The sequence below is a fragment of the Onychomys torridus genome, chromosome 23, assembly GCF_903995425.1.
Source record: "Onychomys torridus chromosome 23, mOncTor1.1, whole genome shotgun sequence".
NCBI classification, from domain to species: Eukaryota; Metazoa; Chordata; class Mammalia; order Rodentia; family Cricetidae; genus Onychomys; species Onychomys torridus.
The window spans coordinates 48,109,762-48,134,203 of NC_050465.1; positions in this window are offsets into that span (position 1 = coordinate 48,109,762).

Below are 24,442 nucleotides of genomic sequence, written 5' to 3' on the forward strand. Positions count from 1 at the left end.
TCTTAAACTAGTTAGATAGTTCAAGGTGAAACTAATTTGACACCTTTTCTTAAACTACCTATTTGATTTTAACAGTTCAGATAAAAGATGCTTGGATACACAGTGTGAGCCTCTGGTACTTGAGTATATTCCTGTAAGGGACGTTGACTGAGCTGGTGCAGATGCATCCTATTTCTTGTTCAGTCAGGACCTCTATCTCTTTCTGTCATCTTGTTACAAGGAAACAAAGTTTCCCTTTATTGTGTAACTGCTATATCTTAGTGAAACTAGAGTCCGTGTTAAGCTGTGTGTTGATTTCAGAGATAAAACTGTGCTACCTTAGAATTGATGAAATATCAATGTGGTTTTGTTTCAGGTGCCATTACTTAACCTGTGAGTCATTAATGGTGATAATATTGTCATTACTTCTAAATATACAGTAATTATATTGCAGAGTGGACAAATGTGTGTGTGTGTGTGTGTGTGTGTGTGTGTGTGTGTGTGTGTTTAAGTTGGCAAGTAACGTGTTTTATTTCTTCAACCTTGCCTCCTGATTATATAAACATTTTAATTCCCTTTCTTAAAAAATATCTCAGTAAGCCACTAGGTTTTTGTTTTTGTTTTTGTTTTTTTTTTTTTTAAATTAAGGAAGAAAACTCTGTTTCACTGATTATGAAGTAAACTGTAAAAGCACTCTGTTTGCAGGTGTTAATGTCTTTTGTAGTTCCCAGACACCCACTAAAATAAACACTCCTGCAATGTAAGTTAAAAGAGAGAGTTCATACCCAAATAACCTACTATGGAATTATTCCAGATTATGTCTGTTATGATTATAATCTGCAATGAGGATTACTCTTATAATTCAAATGATAAAAATTTCAAGTTCAAAAATGTTACAGTTTTCTTTCTTCTTCTAAGTACCATTTTAAGGAAAAGATTCCTATGTAAAATTCACATCACCCAAATATAAAATGTCTGCCTCAGATATGATGTTTTTGTTTAGCATTTTGCAAGTGTTTACTAAGTTCTTCTAAGGAACATTATTTTAGGCAAGCTTGGAAATTTGACATTATAAAACGTAAGTTAAATTGGAAGAGAATTTTTCAGAATTTGATAGGATACAAGATGTGCCCCTTTCTCTACATGAATGTTGGCTTAATTTTCAGGCTAGCTTGAAACAATTGCTTATTTTGTGTAGTCAAGAGTGCATTATAGTCTTTTAATAGTATTACATCAAATTACAACCATAGTGAATATTTTGTTAATCTTGTCTTTTTCAGTATCTTGAATAGATTTTTATTGTAATTGTCCTGGTGTATACAGTGTGTGTAAAGAGTGTTTTTTGCATTTGTGCATTTAAATTATTTATGTAACTAGGGCTTTGAGTAACACTTTTTTTTTTTGCTTAAAGAAAGCTATATTTAAATATTCAAATAATTATATATTTCCATGTAAAACTAATGTGAAGACCGATGTATTTTTTATAATGCAATTTAAAGTGTAAGCTTGTTTTGATGTTATCAAGATAAATTTATTAAATATTGAAATTTGTGTGTACTCTCTCCTCATATTAGAACCTCTTCCTGGAAATACTTAAAAAGAATCAGAGAGTAACCAAGTCTGAAGTAACTCTGTAAAAGGCCTGAAAGATGATAAATAAGAGAGCGCAAATGTTGATGCTGGCGAGAAAATAGTTTAACCAAAGATGCACGGTTGTACTCAAGTCAGTAGTTATTTCAAAAGATTAAACGACCACTTATTTGCGTGGTGGAGTGATGGGGCAGCCGTGTTTTACTTGCGCACCTGACTGAAAGGATTGAGTTCAGGAGCAGGATCCATCCCACCATCTGATCCCTTTTGGGAAAGGAGAACCCCAAACCTTCCATCTACCTCCCTGTCTTCTAGTACCATAGTAAGACCGTGATGGCAGGATGATATGGAAGAGTATGTCAGGGAAGAGTGAGACAGGCGTTGTGACCCTAGAATTGTTGACTTACAGGGTTTGTTTCTAGAATGAGAATATCTTACTCTTTCCAATGAGAAATTACTTTTTAGTAAAGGACTTTTATGTTTAGAATCATGGAATTACAGAATTATACACCAAAATGCCAAATTGGGGAAATGGAAGGGAAAGAGACTTAGCATTTCCTCATCTCTTGTTCAAATGAACTCAGATATTAGCGGGGGGAGGAAGGATAATTTAAAACATTTCCCTTTGTCCTTATACTTTATGTGTGTAAAGTTCCAAGTATTTTAAGCCATGGGCTTTGTTTTTCAAACTTACCTGCTTTGAATAAGAATTAGGTTGAGGCTGCAGTAGTTTGTTGCTGGGGCTTTACATTATTTCTAGGTTTGTTTATTGGTTTTAATAACCTTTAAACCTGGGAAGCAATTTAGTTACCAGGTTTACTCCTCCCAAATTTAGGGTTTGTACATATTGAGCCCTTCTTGAGTACAGCATATTTCCCTAAGCTTTAACTGTTGTGTCCCTTGATCTTTGGGAGCCTTGGATCCTAGAATGATTACTAGGGAGAAAACTGAGGCATAGCGTAGTTAACCCCCAGTTATAGGGTGTCTCTCTTCTAGGTTCTGTCTCCTTAGCTTCCCTGCTTAGTTTATAAAAAACGGTACCTTTATGTTAGTCTTTATGTAGTTTTTTGTTGTTTTGTTTCACTTTTTAAAAAAATTTGTTTATCAGGATTAGGGTTGTTGTTGTTTTGTTTTGTTGTTTTTCGTTGTTTGGGTGAGAGTCTCCTGTGTTAGATATAGCATGCTGATTATTTTGGGTTTTTAGTTACTTTTTAGCAAGTAGTTTTAAATTGACTTCAGTTTTTATTTTGTTGTCGTTCTGCCTCTGAGAATTGAACCCAGGGCGTTGTGTGTGTGGATTAGGTGCCCTGCTGCTGTGTTGTACTCCAGTTCTCAGTTTTTAGTGACACTCCTACCAGAGTCTTTGTCTCCTGACAGCAAGTGAGAAAGCCAGCAGGTGAGGCCAGCGTTGTTCCCTTCATGGCTCTTCTTTATTATCTGATTACTCCCCAGATCCAAGACTGGACAGCAGAGTTGCCTTTTGGGGTGTTCTTGTGGTGCACTTGAGTGTCGAATGCTCTTTGGATCTTTGACTCTCCTTTTCCTGCCCAGTGTGGCATTCTTTTCCCTGTGCTCAGTCAGTCCTCAGTTTCAGCACACACACACACATCACCTCATGCTCTCAATCCTTTCATGAGGGATTGCTTGCAAGGAACTGAAATCTGAGAATGGTAACCACTAAATTGCTGGTTTAATCCAGATGTGCCACAGAGCCAGGAACTGTGTTGGTGACAACCTCTTGGTTAAGTTGTTCAGCATATTTAGATACTGTCAAAACCAGGAAGTCAACATTGATCTCATCTATCTACTCTGCAGACCTTATTAAAATTTCACAAATTATCCCAAAATGTCCTTGTAGGTTCTGGATTTGATCCACATTTCTGGACTTGATGGACTTTGTTGGTTTCTTCGGTGTGGAGCAGTTTCTCGCCTGTCTGTACTTGATAGCATGGCATTTTAAAGGTACTGCTTTATTTGTGGGATATCCTTGAGTTTGAGCTTGTCTGATGTTTCCTTGTAACCTGCATTTTTGGAATTCTGTGTTCTTCTCAGTGTGTATTAACTGAAGCCATGTGATGTCAGTTTGAATAAATGTGGTGATAGAATATATCCTGTGTTTGTCTTTATTTTATGAAAAAAGCCTTTAAAAAGTCACAGAAATGGGGTGGGATTTGCATCTTATAGAGTTCTTCACAAAGTAGTTGACACTTAAAGTTTTCTTAGATCTGTTTATTGTGTGTGTGTTTGCTCACAATGCTTGTGTGGGGGTGGGGTGGGGGACAATTTACAGGAGTCAGCTTTCCTCCTACTCTGTGGGTCCCGTGATCAGACTGATCATTAGGCTTGGAAGGTAACTGCACTTGCACACATCTCACAGACTTTTTTACAACTAACTTTGGTGGTAATTATTACAGAAAAATTGATGCTACACACCTGTAATTCTAGCCCTTTTGGGGAGACTGAGGCAGGAGAGTTGGAGTTCAAGGGTATAGTGAGACATCCTGTAAAGTGTGGTGATGGTGACATTCAGGAGACCAAAGCAGGATTACTGAGAGTTCAAGACCAGTCTGGGCTATACAGCAAGACCCTGTTTCAAAAAACAAAACTTCACAAAGAAAATGCATAATCATATAAGACAGATGGCAAGCTTATAATTAATATTCTATCCTCCCCCAATATCCCTACATGCCTGGACCAACAGTGGGTTCCAAGAATCCAAACATAAGTGGCAAGCAGTCTACTGAGCTATACTTCTGTGCTGAGATAGGTACATTCTTTTCTTACATCCTTTTAGGTTGAAACTTCACTCACCAGAGGTGAAATCATCTGCAAAAATTCCTTTTAATTACTAGGGTTAGAGAAACATTTTATAGGAAAGCATAAGCACTTTGTAGTACAGATTCCATGAATTATTCCATACTCTATGGAATAGTCATGGGATCCAATTTCTTTTCTTAACCCCTGTCCAGTATTTATGCCAAATATTCGATATGTAAGCCTTCTGTGGATTTGTATTGTATATTATTTAGAGTTTAGCATTCCCAGGCCTTCTGAGAAACAATAGTTATATGGGAATTAAGTCAGTACTTGCTGGAGATACCAGTACACACCGATAATGGTATTTGGAAGCATCGAGATTCTAGTCCTTAAGCTCGGCCCGTTCTGCTAGTGAATCACCTCAGTTTTTAACATGTGTGATTAGGAGAATGACACACTAAGTTCACCCAGTTTCCATCATTTCACTTACCTCCAAGTTTTCCCACAGTCAATCAACATGTGAATGGATATAAAATCAGTCTTATGTTTACAATGAAATACTATCCAGCCACAAAAAAAGAAAAAGAAAAAAAAAATTCACTTAAGACAATTGGGTCAACTCGGGGGAACATTCTAAATGAAATAGGCTAATGCACATAAACTGAAGAATCTCATTTATGTGTGGAATCTAAAAATGTCAAACTCAGAAGTGGAGAGGAAAGCCTGGTTGAGAGGACAGGGAAAAGGAGAGATCCCTGGTCTGTCACCACTCTGTAGGCCATGGGATCTGGGAGAATGGAGCTGATGAAATGAGTCTCATTAATAGACAGTTATAATGACTAGTCTGAAGGAAACTCACTCCTATCCACTACACCTAGAAAGGTCACAGAAACATTCCAAGAGCAATTCCATGTTCTGCATAACCCAAGGTCACAAGACTCTTGGAGTTTCCTCACAAGCTCTCAGAATTTTCACAGGACTCCACTCCTGGACCATGTTCTGACATTGTTCTATGGGTACAAGGGCACAATCTGGAGTAATACAAGGTCACAATTAGTGTATACTTCAAAACAATGATTTGTCTAATGTTTTTGCTACAAAGGATATTTGAGGTCATAGGTATTGTTGCTCTGATCTTTCTACTACAGAGATACAAAAACTACCATTTTTTTTTACATCAAAAATTGTTAAAAACACTAACCCATCAAGCTATACTTGATTAAAGTTTGTATATAACCTACACCTCAATGAGGTCTACAAATAATTCTTCCATAATGCTTGTCTCCACTCCTATGGTCACAAAATTAGTTGAGAACATCATCTCAGACATTTTTATTTAACTCCAAAGAGTCTGGAGCTTCTGGAGTGTTAAAATGAAGACCTCTTTAAATCTATCCCCTCCTTAAGAATAATGAGAAAACAGAAAGGTGAACAGCTTTCTGGTTTCTAGAAATTGAAGGCTTTTAATTCTATAATGAATATTAAGGAAAACCTTCCAAGTCTCAGGATTGTGTGCCTGACAGCATTTTGAATTGCTCTCACTATATACTCACCAGCTCCACTGTAGCCTTAAACCAGAACAATCTTGGCATGTAGTTGCTATGAAAACCAGTAGCCTTGTAGCTCCAGAGGAGGTATTATTGTGGTGCTCCTCCAAAAACCCTATCCCCAGAACTGACATTTCGACATGCCTTCACAGCTTCCTGGGAAAACCCCATTTGAAGGGAGTTGTATTAGTTTGTCCTGACATGGAGTTAATTCTGCTGAAAACTATTCTCAGGGCATTTTTCTTGAAGACTCACTGAAAACTGTCTAAAATCATGTCTACCTAGGACAATATTACCACATGAGGGAAGCAAGAACTTGATCCAATCTGGACAGGGTGAGAAGCAAAGTGTCAATGGGAAAAGCTCTGATAACTCCTGGTGATCTGACTCATGCCCTAGAAAATCCAGAGAAGACCTCATTCATGTCTGACTGACTAGAGATCCTATTTAAGTAGGAAGTTAGGGCTAAGGCAGAGTTGTAAACTGCCAGAGATCTGAATGCAAATACTGATAACACATACACATAAAGCATTTTCATGGGGTATTAATTCTGACCCACCATTAGCTGACCAGTAAGCTCAATGAACAGGTAAGTCAGTGGATTCACAGTACAGGGAGTTGGGATTCACAGAAATAGCTCGTGAAAATCACCAAACTATCAAATAGCAACATTTAATAACCAACTTCCAGAGATGTCATATACAAGATACTGGTTTAGGGGCTGGGAATGAGGTTTAGTGAAACAGCGCTCCCTGACATGCACAAAAAAGCCCAGGATTTGATCCCCAGCAGTTCAGCCTTAAATACCTAGGCTGCGTGTGTGTGTGTGTGTGTGTGTGTGTGTGTGTGTGTGTGTGTGTGTGGTGTGAGGTGGGGTGGAGTGGGGCATGTACATGTTCCCATGTGTAGAAGTGCATGTGTAGAAGCAAGAGGCAAGACTATCTGGCCAGAAAGCCTCCAGGATACTCCTGTCTCCACTTCTCAGCATCATCATGCCCAATTTTTTCCTGGAGTACTGGGAATTTGAAATCAGGTCCTAATGATTGTGTAGCAAGAACTTTACCTACAGATTTATCTCCTCAATCCTAAAACACCTATTTTTTTTTATTTAAAAAATAGAAAAAAAAAAAGAAACAGGAAACTACAACCATACACAGAAGAAGAACCAGATACACTTAATAGAAAATGTCCTTGAAGGGTGGACTTGCAATAAAGACATTAACCCAGCTACTATATATGTGTAATGTATATGATTTATAAATATCAATTTAAAAGCAAAACTAAAATCATGTGAGAAATTTTATTAGTCAGGGTTCTCTAGAGTTACAGAACTTACAGAATGAATCTCTCTCTCTCTATATAAAGGAAGTTTATTAGAATAACTTACAGGCTGTGGTCCAGCTAATCCAACAATGGCTGGCTGTAAACAGAAAGCCCAAGAATCCAATGGTTTCTCAGTCCTCAAAGCTGGATGTCTCAGCTGGTTTTCAGTATATGCTGAAAGTAGGCCCTAATGCTAGGAAAGGAATGGATTTGCCAGCAAGGTGAGGGCAAGCAGGCAAAGAGCAAAAGCTTCCTTCTTCAAGTCCTTATATAAGACTTCCAGCAGAAGGTGTGGTCCAGATTAAAGGTATGTCTTCCTGCCTCAGGATCGGGATTAAAGGTGTGTCTCTTCCCACCTCAAAGATCTGGCTTAGAAGTGGGTTTACTTTCTTCAAATTAAGCAAAAAAAATCCCTCATAGGTGTGTCCTCCATTTTTGGGTTTTAGTTAATTCCAGATCTAGTCAAGTTGACAACCAAGAACAGTCATTACAGAAGGTAGGAAAATATTTTCCCAAAGGGTACCAATAAAGAGAAAGTAGGGGAAAAAAAGAACTAGAAATTCTGAAATTGAAAAGCCATATATATATATATATATATATAATGTGTATGTTCAGGGATGGAGAGATGGCTCAGTGGTTAAGAGCACTGGCTGCTCTTCCAGAGGACCCGGGTTCAATTCCCAGCACCCACATAGCAGCTCACAACTGTCTGCAATTCCAGTTCTAAGGATCTGATGCCCTCACACAGACAAGCATGAGGGCAAAACACCAATGCACATAATAAAATAAATTTTAAAAACTTGTATATTTTGGTTTCCTTGCTAGGTTATATGGCTCTACAAAAGTGTAAGATACTGCATTCAGGCTGGGCGGTGGTGGCATATGCCTTTAATCCCAGCACTTGGGAGACAGAAGCAGGCGGATCTCTGTGAGTTAGAGGCCAGCCTGGTCTATAGAATGAGTTCTAGGAAAGGCACCAAAACTAAATGGAGAAACCCTGTCTCAAAAAACCAAAAACAACAACAACAAAAACAAACAAACAAACAAAAAAAACTGCATTCAGCCAAATACTTTTCCTTCTTAACACTTGGTGTAATTTGTGCATATGCATTTTCTGTGTGTCTGTTTTCCTCACTGGCACATAGACTTCATCAAAATTGGGCCTCATCTACTTTATTCACCAATATTTGTCCTGTCTGGCCTTTAACAATATCTGCCTGTCAATAGGTTTGCAAAAAATGTGTTGAATAAATAAATTATGAAAAATGAATGAAAGGAAGTAGCACCTCACAGTCACTTTTAGATAATGTTACTAGTTATCAGTGCTCCACACATTAATATCCTTGTTTTGGAGGTTGGAAAAGCCACTAGTTGTTTTGACTTGGCCAAGGTACTATTTCCAGGTAGACAGTGGTGATCTCTATATGGGTCTGGAATTCTTGGCCTGTCTGCTTGCCCCTGCTGAGTGTGATTGGGTGATTGAGCACCTTCTCTAATTCTTTTCAGTGAACACACAGAAATTGTTTTTTTTTTCCAAGTAGATTAATACATTTTATTTTATTTTATTATTTTATTTTTCTCTCATGTGTTACATCCCAATGACAGTCCCCCACCCCACCCTGCTCCTCCATTTTCCTTTAAAAAAAATAAGAAAAGAATAGGCCTCCCAGGGATATCAACTAAATATAGCTTAACAAGTTACAATAACACTAGACACAGAACTTCATATCAAGGCTGGATGAAGTGACCCAGTAGGAAGAAAGGGTCCCAAGAGTAGGCTAAAGAGTCAGAGACACCCCTCACTTCTAATATTGGGAGTCCCACGAGAACACCAAGCTACACAACCATGAGATATATGCAGAGAACCTAGCTCAGACCCACGCAGTGTCTGTACTGGTTGTTTCAGTCTCTATGAGCCTCTAAGAGCCTTGATTAGTTGATTCTGTAGGCTGTGTTCCAAGGTGTCCTTGACCCCTCTGGCTCCTACAATCCTTTATCCCCTCTTCTCTGAGGTTTCCAGAGCTCCGCTGTAACATGAATTTTAAATGGTCTTATAATATAAAACCCGGAGCCAGATATTGGGGTAAATGTTGAAAGATCAGAGAGACAAAGGAACAAGCCACCACCACATCTTACCTCTTGGACTCCTCAGCCTGAAAAAGCTTCAGTTCCTGTCTCCTCATGCCTTATATACCCTTCTCTGCCAAGCCATCACTTTCTTCTTAGTGCTGGGATTAAAGCAAAATATCATTAGGAATCTTTTCATTGATTTTTTTTTTTTTGGCCAGTTGTGTTTGATTCTATCCTGGGTTTCTGGGTTAACCTGCCTCTGGTTCCTGGCCATCCAGGCAGTGTCAGGTATGGGCTTCCTCTCATGGTGTAGCCCTCAAGTTGGACCAGTCATTGGTTGGCCACTCCCCACAAATTCTGCACCACCATTACCCTAGCACGTCTTTTAGGCAGGTCTAATAGTAAGTTGAAGGTTTTGTGCCTGGGTTCATGTCCCAGTCCCAATTCTAGAAGCCTTGCCTGGTTATGGAAGGTGGCCAGTTTGGACTCCATATCCTTGTTACTAGATTTTGATAGGATTGCTCTTATAGATTACAGGAAGTTTCCACAGCACATAAATTAACTTTATGGTTAATAATTTCCAGTTGTCTCTTCCAGTACTCTCTCCCTTCATTCCTTTCACCCGCTCCCGGATCACTCCTGTTCCCATCCCCAGCAGCCCCCAGTCCACCCTTGAAATTTATTCTTATTCCCCTTTTCCCTGGGAGAGCCATGTGTCTCCCCTTGAGTCCTTCTTGTTACTTAGCCTCTCTGGATCTGTGGATTGTAGCATTATTATCCTTTACTTAACAGCTAATGTCCACTTACCAGTGAGTATATACCATGTTTGTCTTTCTGGATCTGGGTTACTTCACTCAGAATGATTTTTTCTAGTTCCATCGATTTGCCTGCAAATTTCATGATGTTATTGTTTTTAACAGCTGAACAATACTCCATTGTGTAAGTGTATCACATTTTCTTTATTCATTTTTCAGTTGAGGGGCATTTAGATTGTTTCTATTTTCTGACTATTATGAATAAAGCTGCAATGAACATGGTTGAGCAAGTATCCTTGTGGTAGGATGGAGTGTCCTTTGGGTGTGTGCCCAAGAATGGTATATCTGGTGTGGTAGTTTGAATGTAATTGGCCCCCTTAATCTCACAGGGAGTGGCACTATTAGGAGGTGTGACTTTTTTGGAGTAGGTATGGCCTTATTGGAGGAAGTGTGTCACTGTGGGACAGACTTTTGAGGTTTCCTATGCTTAGGATATCACTTACTGTGTCAGTCAACTTTCTGTTACCTTTGAGACAAGATGTAGGACTCAGCTCCAGCACCATGCCTGCTTGCATGCCACCATGCTCCCTGCCATGATGATAATGGACTGAACCTCTGAAATTGTAAGTGAGCCCCCTCAATTAAATGTTTTCATTTATAAGAGTTGCCATGGTCATGGTGTCTCTTCATAGCAAAAACAAACAAACAAAAAAACAAAAACAAAAACAAAACAAAAACAGAGACCTAATGAAAGTGGCTGGGTCTTGAGGTAGATCAATTCCCAATTTTTGGAGGAACCACCATATTGATTTCCAAAGTGGCTGTACAAGTTTGCACTCCCGGCAGCAATGGAGGAGTGTTCCCCTTACTCAATATCCTTGCCAGCATGAGCTGTCACTTGTGTTTTTGATCTTAGCCATTCTGACAGGTATAAGGTGGAATCTCAAACATTTCTTTAAGTGTTTCTTGGCCATTTGAGACTCCTCTGTTGAGACTTCTCTGTATAGATTTGTACCCCATTTTTAAATTGGGTTATTTGTTTTCTTGATGTCTGGTTTCTTGAATTCTTTATATATTTTGGATATTAGCTCTCTGTTGGGTGTGGAATTGGTGAAAAATCTTTCCCTGTTCTGTAGGCTGCCATTTTGTCCTATTGATGGTGTCCTTTGCCTTATAGAAGCTTTTCAGTTCCATGAGGTCCCATTTATTGATTGTTTTTTCTTTTTTTTTTTTTTAGTACCTGCGCTATCAGTGTTCTGTTTAGGAAGTTGTCTCCTGTACCAATGCATTCAAGGCTATTGTCCACTTTCTCTTCTATTAGGTTTAGTGTATCCATTCCCCCACCCCCAAGACAGGGTTTCACTGTGTAGCACTGGCTGTCCTGGAACTCACTCTGTAGACCAGGTTGGCCTTAAGCTGTGCATATTGTTTTTGATCCACTGGGTCTTTGATCCACTTGGACTTGAGTTTCATGCAAAGTGATAGATATGGATCAATCTGCATTCTTCTACATGCTGACATCCAGTTAGACCAGCACCATTTGTTGAAGATGCTTTCTTGTTTCCATTGGAGCACACAGAAATCTTAAAGTTTGGGTCTTCTTTCTTATTTTGTTCCTATTGACTTAATTAGTTTTTGTACATACAGAAGTTTCCATTTATAACCATCAAGAAGTTAAAAACTCTTATTAAAATTAAAGTGAGGAACTAGAAGACATGTCCTTTGCTACAGCAAAACTGTGCAGTAGCAGTTGTCCACCAAGGCAAGTGTGACAGACAGAGGCAAGGGCAAGGCTGGGGTGCCTCAGCAAGAAAGAGAGAAAAGGCTTTACTTGACTTTATGTCGGATTCACGAGGCCAGCAACCACAAGGGGCCTGTTGAGGAGCAGCAGCTGCACTATGTCACACTGGCAGATTTCACAGAGCTACTTTGGCCATTCAGGCAAAGGCATGGACCACAGGGAATCATAGCAATGGCAGAGTTTCTCATTCTGTCAGAATATAAGAGGATGATACCAGCTTTTCTGGTTATCATCCATGAGTTTCTCTCTTCTTCTTTACATAATAAAGTGTTTCTACTTATTCTTTGAGAATTTCATGCAATAAATGTTGGTTGTATTCTTCCCTCCCCAAACCCCAGAGCCTCCCTCACCTTTCTGCACATCCAACTTCATATTCTTTGTCTTAAAAAACAAGAACAAACCACGGAGTCCAATTTGTGTTGGCCAACTACTTCTGAGCATGGAGCCTGCCCTAGAGATCTATAAGTATTTTGTTGTCCCCTAGATACTGATGAGATGGGAAGTTTTCTAACTCATGTATTTGTAATATACAAACGTTAAAAGCACCCTGTGACAGTCTAGAATTAGCTTCCCTAGAATGAGATGTCCCAGGGCTCATGTAATCAGCTGACCCTTTTGGTTTTAAGTTTGTTTTTTTTTTTTTAATATGGGAAAAAGAGCCCATGGAACTGGAGCTTATGCTACCTTTCATTTATGCAAGGAATAAAATGTCTATGTTTCCAAAGGCCTGTGTATTTCTCCTGACCAAACCTGTCAACTGGGCCTTAGTCATGCTTTGTTTGTTACTGTGTATTGTACACGATTCTGATGCCAGAATGGGAGTCTTGTCAATCCATACTGATTGGATAACTCTTACATCTGGCTCCCCTTAAAGCCCACAGAATTTGAAGTCCAGATCTTATTTCTTTTTCCTTAATGATTTGCTTTGAAAGCAGTTTATATAGAACTTTAATATTCAATTTGTATACACTGAAATTCAAACATCATACACTGGGATTCTGTAAAGGTTAATGTCTTGTTAATTCCCACATAGCTTTTGCCTTCTTAATATGCATAGTTGCAAAATATTTGTTTAACTATGCAAATATGTGTTGTGTTTGTTTAACTATGTAAAGATGTATTGCATTTGTTTATGTTGTAGAATATTTGTTTAACTATGTAAAGGTGTGTTGCATTTGTTTAATTATATAAAGATGTATTGCTTTTGTTTGGTTTTGTTTGCTGTTGTGTTGCGGTTTCACCTTGCCTGCTTAAGGCACCTGATTGGTCTAATAAAAAGCTGAATGGCCAATAACAAGGGAGGAGGTATAGGTGGGACTTCTGGTCAGTGAGAGTAAGTAGGAGGGGGAATTTAGGCTGAGAGAAGAAAGAAAGACAGTTGCCAGGGGCCAGTGAGCCAGATGTAGAGGAAGCAGGAAAGTAGGACATTACAGAATGAAAGAAAGGAAGAAAGCTCCCAGGCAATAAATACAAGTTAAATTAAGTTATAAGGGCTAGTGGGACAAGCCTAAGCTAAAGTCGAGCTTTCATAATTAATAATAAGTCTCAGTGTCTTTATTTGGGAGCTGGTTGGTAGCCCAAAGAAAAATTCCAACTACAATGCATAGGAGGTATTTTCTTTTTTCTTTTTTTTTTTTTCATTGAATTTCAGGGAGTTAGTTTATGACGATCATGGTTAAGATCATGGTAGCAGGCAGGCAGACATGGTCCTGGAGCAGTTGCTAAGAGCTTTACATCCTCATCTCCAGGTAGGAGGCACAGAAAGAGTGAGACTGGGCCAGGCACTGGCTTTTGAAACCTCAAAGCCCACCCTGAGTCATGCACTTCCTTCAACAAGACTACACTTCTTAATCCTTTCCAAACAGTTCCATCAGCCGGGAAACAAACATTTAAATATATGAGCCTGAGGGGGGACTATGCTTATTCAAACCACAGAGAATGTCTTCAGATCAGTGTGGATTGTTACCTGTGAAAGGAGAGGGTAAAGAGAGAGTCACAGACTGTGGTACCAGTTGGAGAAAACCTCAACTAGCCCCCCAGGAGTTCCAGGTATAATAACTGTCCAAGAATGAGTTCCAAATTGTACGTGATGGCTTAGTAAACCGGATAGGCCAGGAAGATCACCGGTTATTTAAATGTTTAGTGGCTCCTGAAGATGCTATGGATGGAGATTGTCAGCAAGTTGTTCACAAAGCAGATCTAAGGGATTCACCCTAAGGCTACAGTAGTCTTCTCTGAGTGCCGTGCGGATCCAAGGTTCATCATAGAGTATTGCTTTGACAGGCTCTTTCCCCAGACAGACAGTTAGAGCATGCTGGTTGCTTTTCAGGTGGCAATTCGGTGTGAGATTTTTTTTCTTCTTTTTTTGTTGTTGTTCATCTTCTTCCTTTCTTTCTTCCTTCCTTCCTTCCTTCCTTCCTTCCTTCCTTCCTTCCTTCTTTCTTTCTTTCTTTCTTTCTTTCTTTCTTTCTTTCTTTCTTTCTTTCTTTCTTTCTTGTTTTGTTTTGTTTTGTTTTGTTTTTTTGAGACAGGACTTCTCTATGTTGCTGTTGTTGTCCCAGAACTGACTCTGTAGACCAGGCTGGCCTCGAACTCAGGGAACCACCTGTGTCTGCCTCCTGAGTGCTGGGATTAAAGGTGGGCACCACCACTGCCCGGCTCTTGCGTGTGGCTTTATTTATGCCTGCAGATCAGCCACTGTAAGATCTAAAACCATGGCAGTAACGGGAAGGATGGAAGGCAAGATAAGGCCAAACTGGAAATAAGTGTCTGTCCCTGAGAGAACACATCATTGGCCACTCACTCCATGACACAAAGTGTCCACTGTAGTCAACTACGTGACCAACTTTGGTCTCTATGGTTGGCAGGCTCTAGTAAAAGCCCATGCTGTTAAACCCATATGCCGCCTCCATCTCCACCATAGTGAGTCCTCCATTTGTGTGTCCATTTTTCTCATCTTCACACGAAGGATTACTGGCGTTTACTAACTGAGCCCTCTCAATTGCTTAGCTGTTTATCTCTTCTTCTGGTGGACATGAATGCGTGATACAAAAAACCATATGCTTCCTGCTCGTTCCCGTTGTTCATCTATCTGCCTCTACTCTACAACTTCTTATGGTAGTTGTCTTGGTTAGGGAGTCTATTGCTGAGAAGAGACGCTATGACCACAACAACTCTCAGAAAGGAAAACGTTTCACTGGGGCTGGCTTACAGTTCAGAGGTTCAGTCCATTGTCCTCAGGGAGGGAAGCATGGCGGCATGCAGGCAGACATGGTGCTGGAGGGGTAGCTGAGAGTTCAACATCTGGATCCACAGGCAGCAGGAAGGAAGAGTGAGCCACTGGGCCTAGGTTGAGCTTCTGAAACCTCAAAGCCCATCTCCAGTGATACATTTCCTCCAACAAGGCCACGCCTCCTCATAGTGCCACTTCCCTGTGGGGGACCATTTTCATTCAAACTACCTCACAGTCTTCCAGAATTTCCTTCCAAGCTCTCAACCAGCCCATTCATTGCTGGCCAGGATTCTACAAGATACATGTCTTTCCTTTATTGCTTACTTTTCTCACTGCTGCCACAAGGTATCTGATAACAGCAACCTAAGGAAGGGAAGGTTTAGTTTGGTGTCCAGTTAATGGGTATAGTTCATCACAGTGAGGAAGATGTGGTAGACTCTCACTTGATGGACAGGAGTATAAAGTGCTGGTTGCACTGTGTGTGCAGTCAAAAAGCAGAGAGAGAAATGTTGGTGTCCAGTTTGCTTTTTACCTTTTATCCAGTCCAGGGTCCTAGTTCTTAAGACGGCGATGCCCACATTCAACCTCTCTGGAAATGCAAACATGCCAAGATGTGTGCCTGCTAGGTGATTATTCATCCAGAGAAGTTGACAATGATGATCTAACACCACAACTTCATCCTTATCAATTTGACACCTAAGCACATCATTTTTAAGTCATAATCTTCCACCCTTGACCCTCAAAGTCTCACATTTCTCACAATGTATAATGCATTCTGTTCAATTTTGAGGGTCCTGTAGTCTTTAATATTCCCAATACTGTTTGAACGTCTAATGTCTCCTCTGAGACTCAAGAAAAATTATTTTTAAAAAAATTTAAAAATTTAAATATATATGAATATTTGCCTGTATGTATGTATACAGTGTGCTTGCTTGGTGCCCAGAGAGGCTGAAAGAGGGAGCCGGAACATCTGGAATTGGGGTGAACAGATGGTTGTGAGCTGCTATTTGGGTGATGGAAACTGAACTCAGGTCCTCAGCAAGAAGAACAACTGCTCTTAACTGAAGAGCCACTCTCCAGCCCCCATCTGGGCACATTCTTAACTGTGAGCCCTTGTAAAAATTTTCGCTGGGCGGTGGTGGCACATGCCTTTAATACCAGCACTTGGGAGGCAGAGCCAGGTGGATCTCTGTGAGTTTCAGGCCAGCCTGGGCCACCAAGTGAGTTCCAGGAAAGGCGCAAAGCTACACAGAGAAACCCTGTCTCGAAAAACAAAACAAAAAAATTTTTTTTTTCAAAAGTTACATACTTCTTGAAAGGACTGTTGTTGACACAGAACATCCTAAGCACATCAGCACAAAGGACATTTATCTGCCCAAGAGGGACAAAGATCAGGGAATAAGAGACAAAAACAGGAGATGAAGGACAGGGGAGATGAGAAAAGGCACAAGGGAGAAGGGGAAGGGATATTTGCCCTAAAGGGACAAAGGACTGACTCTGGATAGAGAGGAGACAGAAGTGGCCCATAGGCAAATGGCAGTTTATAAAGGTAAAAAGGGAAACCCCATGTTAGGATGAGTTGGTTTGTTTTCATTGGGCATGTTATTTAGGGCAGCTAAAAGGGGGCTTTTGATTGCTGGACTTCAATACTTCTACAGCTGGACCTTGGTGGTCAGCCTCGGGAGGAGGAAGTGGCCAAATAAGGGAATAGACTTTGGTAGCTCACTTTCGGAATGTAATCTAACAGTTTAGCAAGGCAGAAGGAATGGGGGAACAGCAGGGCCTGCCAGAGCCATGTTTGCCATGCTCAGGCCTGCTAGAACCCTTCACTTGTGCTATATAACGGTACAGAATAAACATCCTCATTCTAAGAGAGGGGGATGAGGAATAGCAAAGAAAGACTGGATCAAAATAAATCTACACCTGACATAGCAAACACGGAACCCTGTAGATCCATGTCCAGTATCTGGGGCTTGTGAAACCACCATCTAGGCTCCAACAGGGTTGGGCTACTGTACTGGCTGGTTTTGTGTGCCAACTTAACACAAGCTAGAATCATCAGAGGAGGGAGCCTCAGTTGAGGAAATGCCTCCATGAGATCCAGCTGTAAGGCATTTTCTCATTTAGTGACCAATGGGGGAGGGCCCCAGCCCATGGTGGGTGGTGCCATTCCTGAGCTGCTGGTCCTGGGTTCCATAAGAAAGCAGGCTGAGCAAGCCATGGGAAGCCAGCCAGTAAGCACCACCCTTCCATGGCCTCTGCATCAGCTCCTGCCTCCAGTTCCTGTCCTTACTTCCTTCAGCGATGAACAGTCATGCTGAAGTGTAAGCCAAAGAAACGCTTTCCTCCCTAACTTGCTTTTTGGCCATGGTGCTTTGTCAACAGAAATCCTAACTAAGACAGTCATCATACCCTACACCTCTGTCACCTGCAGCAACTGTGACCTCTCTCTTGGGCCAGCTCCATTTGCCTTAAGCTTTCCTTGGCAGATATCCCATGATCTGGCATCTCCAACATTTTGGGGTCTCCGTCACAACGTAGCCTCACCTTCGCAACTCTACATATTGGTCTCTTGAGACCTCCTTATTGGGGAAACCAACCCTGACACATCTATCTAGCCTCAGAGGCTTTCTGGACCCTTGGTGGGTACCTCCGTGACCCTGTTTCTCTTTCACCTTTTCTAAAACCAATGTCATGTGGACAACACTGTCCAGTTCTGCTGTCAGCCCGAGATAGAGTCTTGACTCCTTCTACCACGGTTGTAGTGGCCCTTGTGTGCCTTCAAAGCTGAACGTAGGAAAACTTCCCTGGGCAGTTGTTTTTGAGCAGGGAACCTTTTCAGCCGCATTCCTGTTCGGTGTCTCTCTGTTCAAATGACTGCATTTTTATGAGTGTCAGACTTTGATGAGTGGGGTCTCACTCTTAGGGAAACTTTCCTATTGTCCCAGTGAAGAGCCCAAGTGCTGTTGCGGTTTGAATGGGAAATGTCTCTCATAGGCTCATAGGCCCAGCACCTGGTGACAATGATTCAGAACGTTGTAGATCCTTTAGGAGACGGGGACTGGCTGGAGAAAGTCAACCACCAGGGGTGGGCTTGGAAGTTTGATAGTCTCCCATGTTCTGTCCTGTTTCCTTTTGCATTTCTGTTTCTGTTGCATTTCCAGATGCAATGCGGACCAGTGCCACACTCCTACTGCCATGCATTTCCTGGCTTGATAGGCTGTATCCTTTCTTAAATTCTACATCAAAGCAGACTCTCCTTCTTTTAAGATGTTTACATTTGTGCGGTGGTGGCGCACGCCTTTAATCCCAACACTTGGGAGGCAGAGGCAGGTGGATCTCTGTGATTGCGAGGCCAGCCTGGGCTACAGAGTGAGTTCCAGAACAGGCGCCAAAACTACATGGAGAAACCCTGTCTTGAAAAACCAAAAAAAAAAAAAAAGAAAAAGATGTTTGCATTTAGATATTTGGAGACGTCAGTGAAAAAGGTAACACAAATGCTGGGGTCTCAGTAACAACAAGTAAGTTGCTTTCTCTGTGCTTGCTTTGTCTGTAATTTTAAACTCCCTCACACTCTTCTCCTTGCCAGACTGCACATTCTTTCATGTATTTCTGCTCTCTCCCACCATAGATCTTACCAAAAGCAGTAAGCAATTATGGTGCCACAGCCTGGAAGTTATGCTGTCTGGAAATTTCCCCTGCCAAACAAATCAGTTCATTACTTTTGCATTCAACCTCACTAATGTCTTGCAGAGGAGGGCCACCTTGAATTCCTTAGCAATGTTGGTCCACTTTTTACTGCCCTGCCTATGTTCTTCATGACTAGAATGTCACTTGTATAATATAATCCTCTGATTAATCTGCTGGATCAAACAATATGTCAATCTCAGAATGCCCCATTCCCCAAATCTTCTAATTATTTTCTTCACTGCCTCCCAAGATGGCTCTTACATGTCAAGCTCATCCAGTGAAGACTATTGTTTGCTTTAAGGTTTTAAAGACACTTTACCAATGAGTTTACTCTGTCTGTTTGTGTCCTTGCCAGGTGTTAAATCCTGTGTTGTGAGAGTGTCTCTACATCATAAGCTCATTGCTTGGACAGGACTTGATCAAGCACACACACTTGAAATCCAATCTTCTGTGCCTTCTGCTAGAACATCCTATCTAATCTCCCCTTATCATTTTCAGCATGCACACACAGTTGTGTCGGGTGGGGCTTTAGAGACCAGTAATTGATTTGGCAGGTGAGAAGTACGGGTAAGCTTCGGAGAGCAGATACAGTTGCCTTGCAAGGGAGCGAGCAGTCTTGGTAACATCTTACTGCTTAGGGGAAGTGCTAAGTCAAACTGTTCATTTGGGGCATGAGCACGCACAGGGGTTGGGGGTGGGGATGTAGGTTATTTGCCTCTGAGAGCCTAAGCCTTGGTGGATCCATCCCTGTCTCACATTTCAGGGTCCTGTAGTTTTTAATCCAGAACATGGGTCTTCACATAACAGACTATTAGATGAGGACTCCATCATCTGGGAAGCTTGGCAATCCCGTATTCATACCACAGCTGTGTTTGTTCTCTCCATGTAAGAGATAAAGCTTCTCTGGAAGCTGCCAGGGAGGCCCTTTGGCTCTCACATTTAGGTTTTAAATGTTTGCTAACTGCTTTCATTTTCCCATTATCCCTTGTCTGGCATCAATATCATTCAGCAGAATCCAGCCAATTCCATTGCCTTTGTATGCGTTGTTCACTCTCACCTGAATCTTTACACTAACCAGAGGAGTCCTTTCTGGACTCAACAAGCAAGTTTAGCATCCAGGTCTCCACCACGTGCCTGGTTGCTTGGAGTTTATTCGTGTCATTGGGGGAAGTTGGGGGGGGGTCACCATTTCCTGCTGGTGAGTGAGGGACCTAATCCTAGTCCATCCTGAGGGGATCACTCACTGTATTAGCAGGCAGAATCACAGTCCCCTGGGAGGATCATGCCAAGCTGAAGTTGGCAAAGCAAGAGCCTCCTAGGAGTAAACCCGTGACATGAGGAGGGAGAATAATAGCAGAGATTGCAACTGAACTGAGTGGGAGGTGCTAACACTCAGCTCCTTCTGAGGGAGCGGTGGTGTAAAGGCTACCGGTAGAGTGGTCCCAGGTTGAGCAAATGTCAAATCCCTTATGTACCTTCTGCATTCTGTTATTGCCTTGAAGCTGCCTAGGAAACACGTGGCTTCAGTTTAAATAGTGGAGCATAACTTAAAAGTTCTGTGTTAGGGGCTGTCAACCAACCATATATTGTAACCAGAGGTGGAGCATAATTCATGTAAGCCTCTGAGCAATTATTTGGAAACGGCTGTGGGATGGGATGGGACAGAGAAAAGCCTCCACTTACAATATATCTTAATGCTGAACCACAGCTCTTTCCTGATGGAAGTCCAGGTACACACGTCCATGGCTAGGACAGTACATTAGTTACTTGTTGATAAGCTTGCCAGTGATGAGTCAGGAGAGGACCTGGTGGGGGCCACTTCTCTGGCAGTGTGACAAGTTAGTTATGTGAGAGAACAGTGCATGCAAGGGCAATGGCATTGGCTGGATTTTATTGAATGGTATTGATGCCCAGCAAATGGATAACAAAAAATGAAGGCTGCCAGTAAGGTGTGAATGTGGCTGTGCTAGGTTGATGATTCTCCAAAATATGGTTGGTTCCTCCTCTCCATAGCCTGTGAATGCTACCTTATCTGTAAAAATGGGTCTTTTCAGATATAATTACGGACACTGAGAAGATCTGGTGAGCTCTCTGTGTGTCAACTTAGATACCCTTCTTAGAAAGAGGCAGAGAGAGAGGTGCGGGGGGGGGGGGAGAGGAGGAGAGCGGGTAGTATCAGGGCTGGCAGAAACGAACATGTTCTAAAGAGGCACCTGTGTCTCTCAACCTGACCACCAGACTGTTGAAACCACGCACCCCAAAGAAACGGGAATTCCTCCAGGCATCTATGCTGGGAGGAGGCAAATACATTAACCAGAAGGGGAACTTGTGCTTCTAACCTCTTGTCAGGCCATCTGGGTTTTCGTTTCAGGCCTAGAGGAGAACCAGTGAAGACACAGGCAGAGACTGGTAGCACGTCCCCAGGAGGAGCAAAGTCCTGATGCAATGACTTCAGACTTCTAGTCCACACAACTGCAAGAAAATAAATACCTAGTGTGTTTTGTTCTTGGGGGGTGGGACATAGGGGTTAATGTATTTCTTTAAATTTTTTTTCCTTTTATTGAAAATAGATTGGGGAGGGGCTGGGCAATGGTGTGTAGTTGGTAAAAAATCCTTTCCCAGTCTGTCCACTGCTGCTTTGTCCAAATGACGGTGTCCTTTGCCTTACAGAAGCTGTTCAATTTCATGAGGGCTCATTTATTAATTGTTGATCTCAGTACCTGTGCTAATGGTGTATCTGGTTTTGTGTTGGCGTCTCTGATCCATTTGGAGTTGAGTTTTGTGCAGGGTTATGAGTATGGATCTATTTGGAGTTGTCTACATGCAGATATCTAGTTTGGCCAGCACTGTTTTATTGAGGATGTTGTCTTTTTTTCTATTGTACATTTCTGGCTTCTTTATAAAAATGAGGTGTCCACAGCTGTTTAGATTTATGTCTGGGTCTTCAATTGCATTCCATTCCATTGATCAACCATTGATTGTTTTTGTGCCAATACTATATTGTTTTTATTACTATAGCACTATACTATAACTTTAAATTGGGATGGTGATACTTCCAGCAGTTCTTATTACTCAGGATTGTTTTAGCTATCCTGTTTTGTATGTGTGTGTGTGTGTTTTCATAGGAAGCTGAAAATTGTCCTTTAAGATCTGTGAAGAATTGTGTTGGAAGGTTGATGAGGATTGCATTAAATCTGTAGAGTGTTTTTGGTAGGATGACCAATTTTACTATGTCAGTCCTACCTATCTGTGAGCATGGGAGATCTCTCCAACTTCAGGTTGTTCAGTTCTTCTTTAGTTTCTTGCTTCAAATCTGCCTTAGTTACAGTTTTTACTGCTACTCTTATAAAGGAAAACATTTAATTGTGGTGGCTGGCTTACACTTCAGAGGTTTAGTCCATTATTGTCATGGCAGGAAGCAAGGTAGCGTGCAGGCAGACATGGTGCTGGAAAAGGAATTGCTACATGCTGATATGCAGGCAACAGGAAGTAGACTGTCTCACTGTGTGTGGCTTGAGCATCTGTGAGACGTCAAAGCCCGCCTCCACAGTGACACGCTTCCTCCAACAAGACCACACCCACTCCAACAAAGCCACGCCTCCTAATAGCGCCATTCCCTATGACGTCCATTCTTTCAAGCCACCACACATACCTTAACATATGCTGCCTCCGCCCAGCTTCAATGCCTTAAAGTTTTTATCATATAAATCTTTTACATGCTTGGTTAGAGTTACTCCAAGATAGTTTACATTATTTGAGGCTGTTGTGAAAGGTGTTGTTTCCCTGATTTCTTTCTCAGTCCATTTGTCATCTGTATATAGGAGGGCTACTGAATTTTTTTTTTAAGTTAATTTTGTATCCAGCTACTTTGCTGCAAGTGTTTATCAACTGTAGGAGTTTCTTGGTGGAATTTTTTTGGTTACTTATGTATACTACCAAATCATATGAAAATAAAAATACTTTGATTTCTTGCCTTTCAGGAGATCCTCTTGATCTCCTTCAGTGTCTTACTGCTCTAGCTAAGACACCAAGTACTATATTGAATAGGCATGGAGAGAATGGACAGCCTTACCTTGTGCCTGATTTTAGTGGAATTGCTTTGAATTTCTCTCCCTTTAAGTTGATGTTGGCTGTGGGCTTGCTGTGAACTGCCTTTATTATGTTTAGGTATGACCCTTTCTATCTCTAATCTCCTCAGGACTTTTATCATGAAGGGTGTTGGATTTTGTCAAGTGTCTTTTCTGCATCTAATGAGACGAGCCTGTGGTTTTTGTCATTCAGTTTGTTTATGTGATGGATTACATTTATTGATTTACATATGTTGAACCATCCCTGCATCAGTGGGATGAAGCCTACTTGATTATGGTGGGTGATCTCTGGTGAGTTCTTGGATTTAGTTTGCAAGTATTTTATTGAGAATTTTTGCCTCTATGTTCATAAGGGAAATTGGTCTGTAATTCTCTCTCTTTGTTGGTCCTTTATATGGCTTGGGAATTAGTATAACTTGGGTATTAGAAGACAAATTGGGCAATGTTCCTTCTGTTTCTATTTTGTGGAATAATTTGAGAAGTGTTGCATTAACTCTTCTTTGAAAGTCTGGTAAAATTCTGCCATAAAACCATCTGGCTCTGAACTTTTCTTTTTTTAAATTTTTGGTTGGGAGAATTCTAATTACTTCTTCAATTTCTCTAGGGATTATAAGTCTGTTTAAATTGCTTATCTAATCTTGATTTAACTTTGGTAAGTGGTACCTACTGAGAAAAGTATCCATTTCTTTTATATTTTCTGATTTGGTGGAGTACAGTTTTTTTAAAGTATGTGCTTATGATTGTTTAGATTTCCTCAGTGTCTGTTACTATGTTTCCCTCTTTCATGTCTAATTTGTTAATTTTCATATTCTCTCTCTGCCCTTAGTGAATTTAGATCAGGGTTTGTCAATCCATTGATTTTCTCAAAGAAACAACTTTTTATTTCATTGATTCACTGTATTGTTTTTTGTTTGTTTGTTTCTATTTTATTGATTTCAGCTCTGAGTTTGATTATTTCTTACCATTTACCCCTTTTGGGTGTGATTACTTCTTTTTATTCTAGAGCTTTCAGGTGTGCTGTTAAGTTACTAGTATGAGAGCTCTCCAATTGTTTTTAATTTTTTTTTATTTAGGTGCTTAGTGCTGTGAACTTGCCTCTTAGAATTGCCTTCATTGTGTCACAGAAATTTGGGTATGTTGTGTGTTCATTCCCATTCAATTCTAGAAAGTCTTTCATTTCTTTCTTAGTTTTGTTCTTGATCCATTTTTCATTCAGTAGTGAGTTGCTCAGTTTTCAGGAGTCTGTAAACGTTCTGTTGTTTCTGCTGTTGAAATCCAGCTTTAATCTGTGGTGGTCAGATAGCACACAGGGTGTTGTTTTAATTTCTTATAATTCTTGAGACTTGCATTGTGTCCAAGTATGTGGTCAATTCTGGAGAAATTTCCATAGGTGCTGAGGGGAAGGGATAGTTTTCTGTGCTTAGATGAAATGTTCTGTAAATGTCTATTAGTCTACAGTGTTTCTTTTATGAACTTGGGTGCCCTTGGGTTTGATGCGCAGATGTTAGGAACTGCAATGCACTCCTGGTGGAGTTCTCCTTTGAGTATGTAGTCTGCTTTCCTACCTCTTCTGGTTAGTTTTGGTTTGAAGTCCATTGCAGATATGAAGA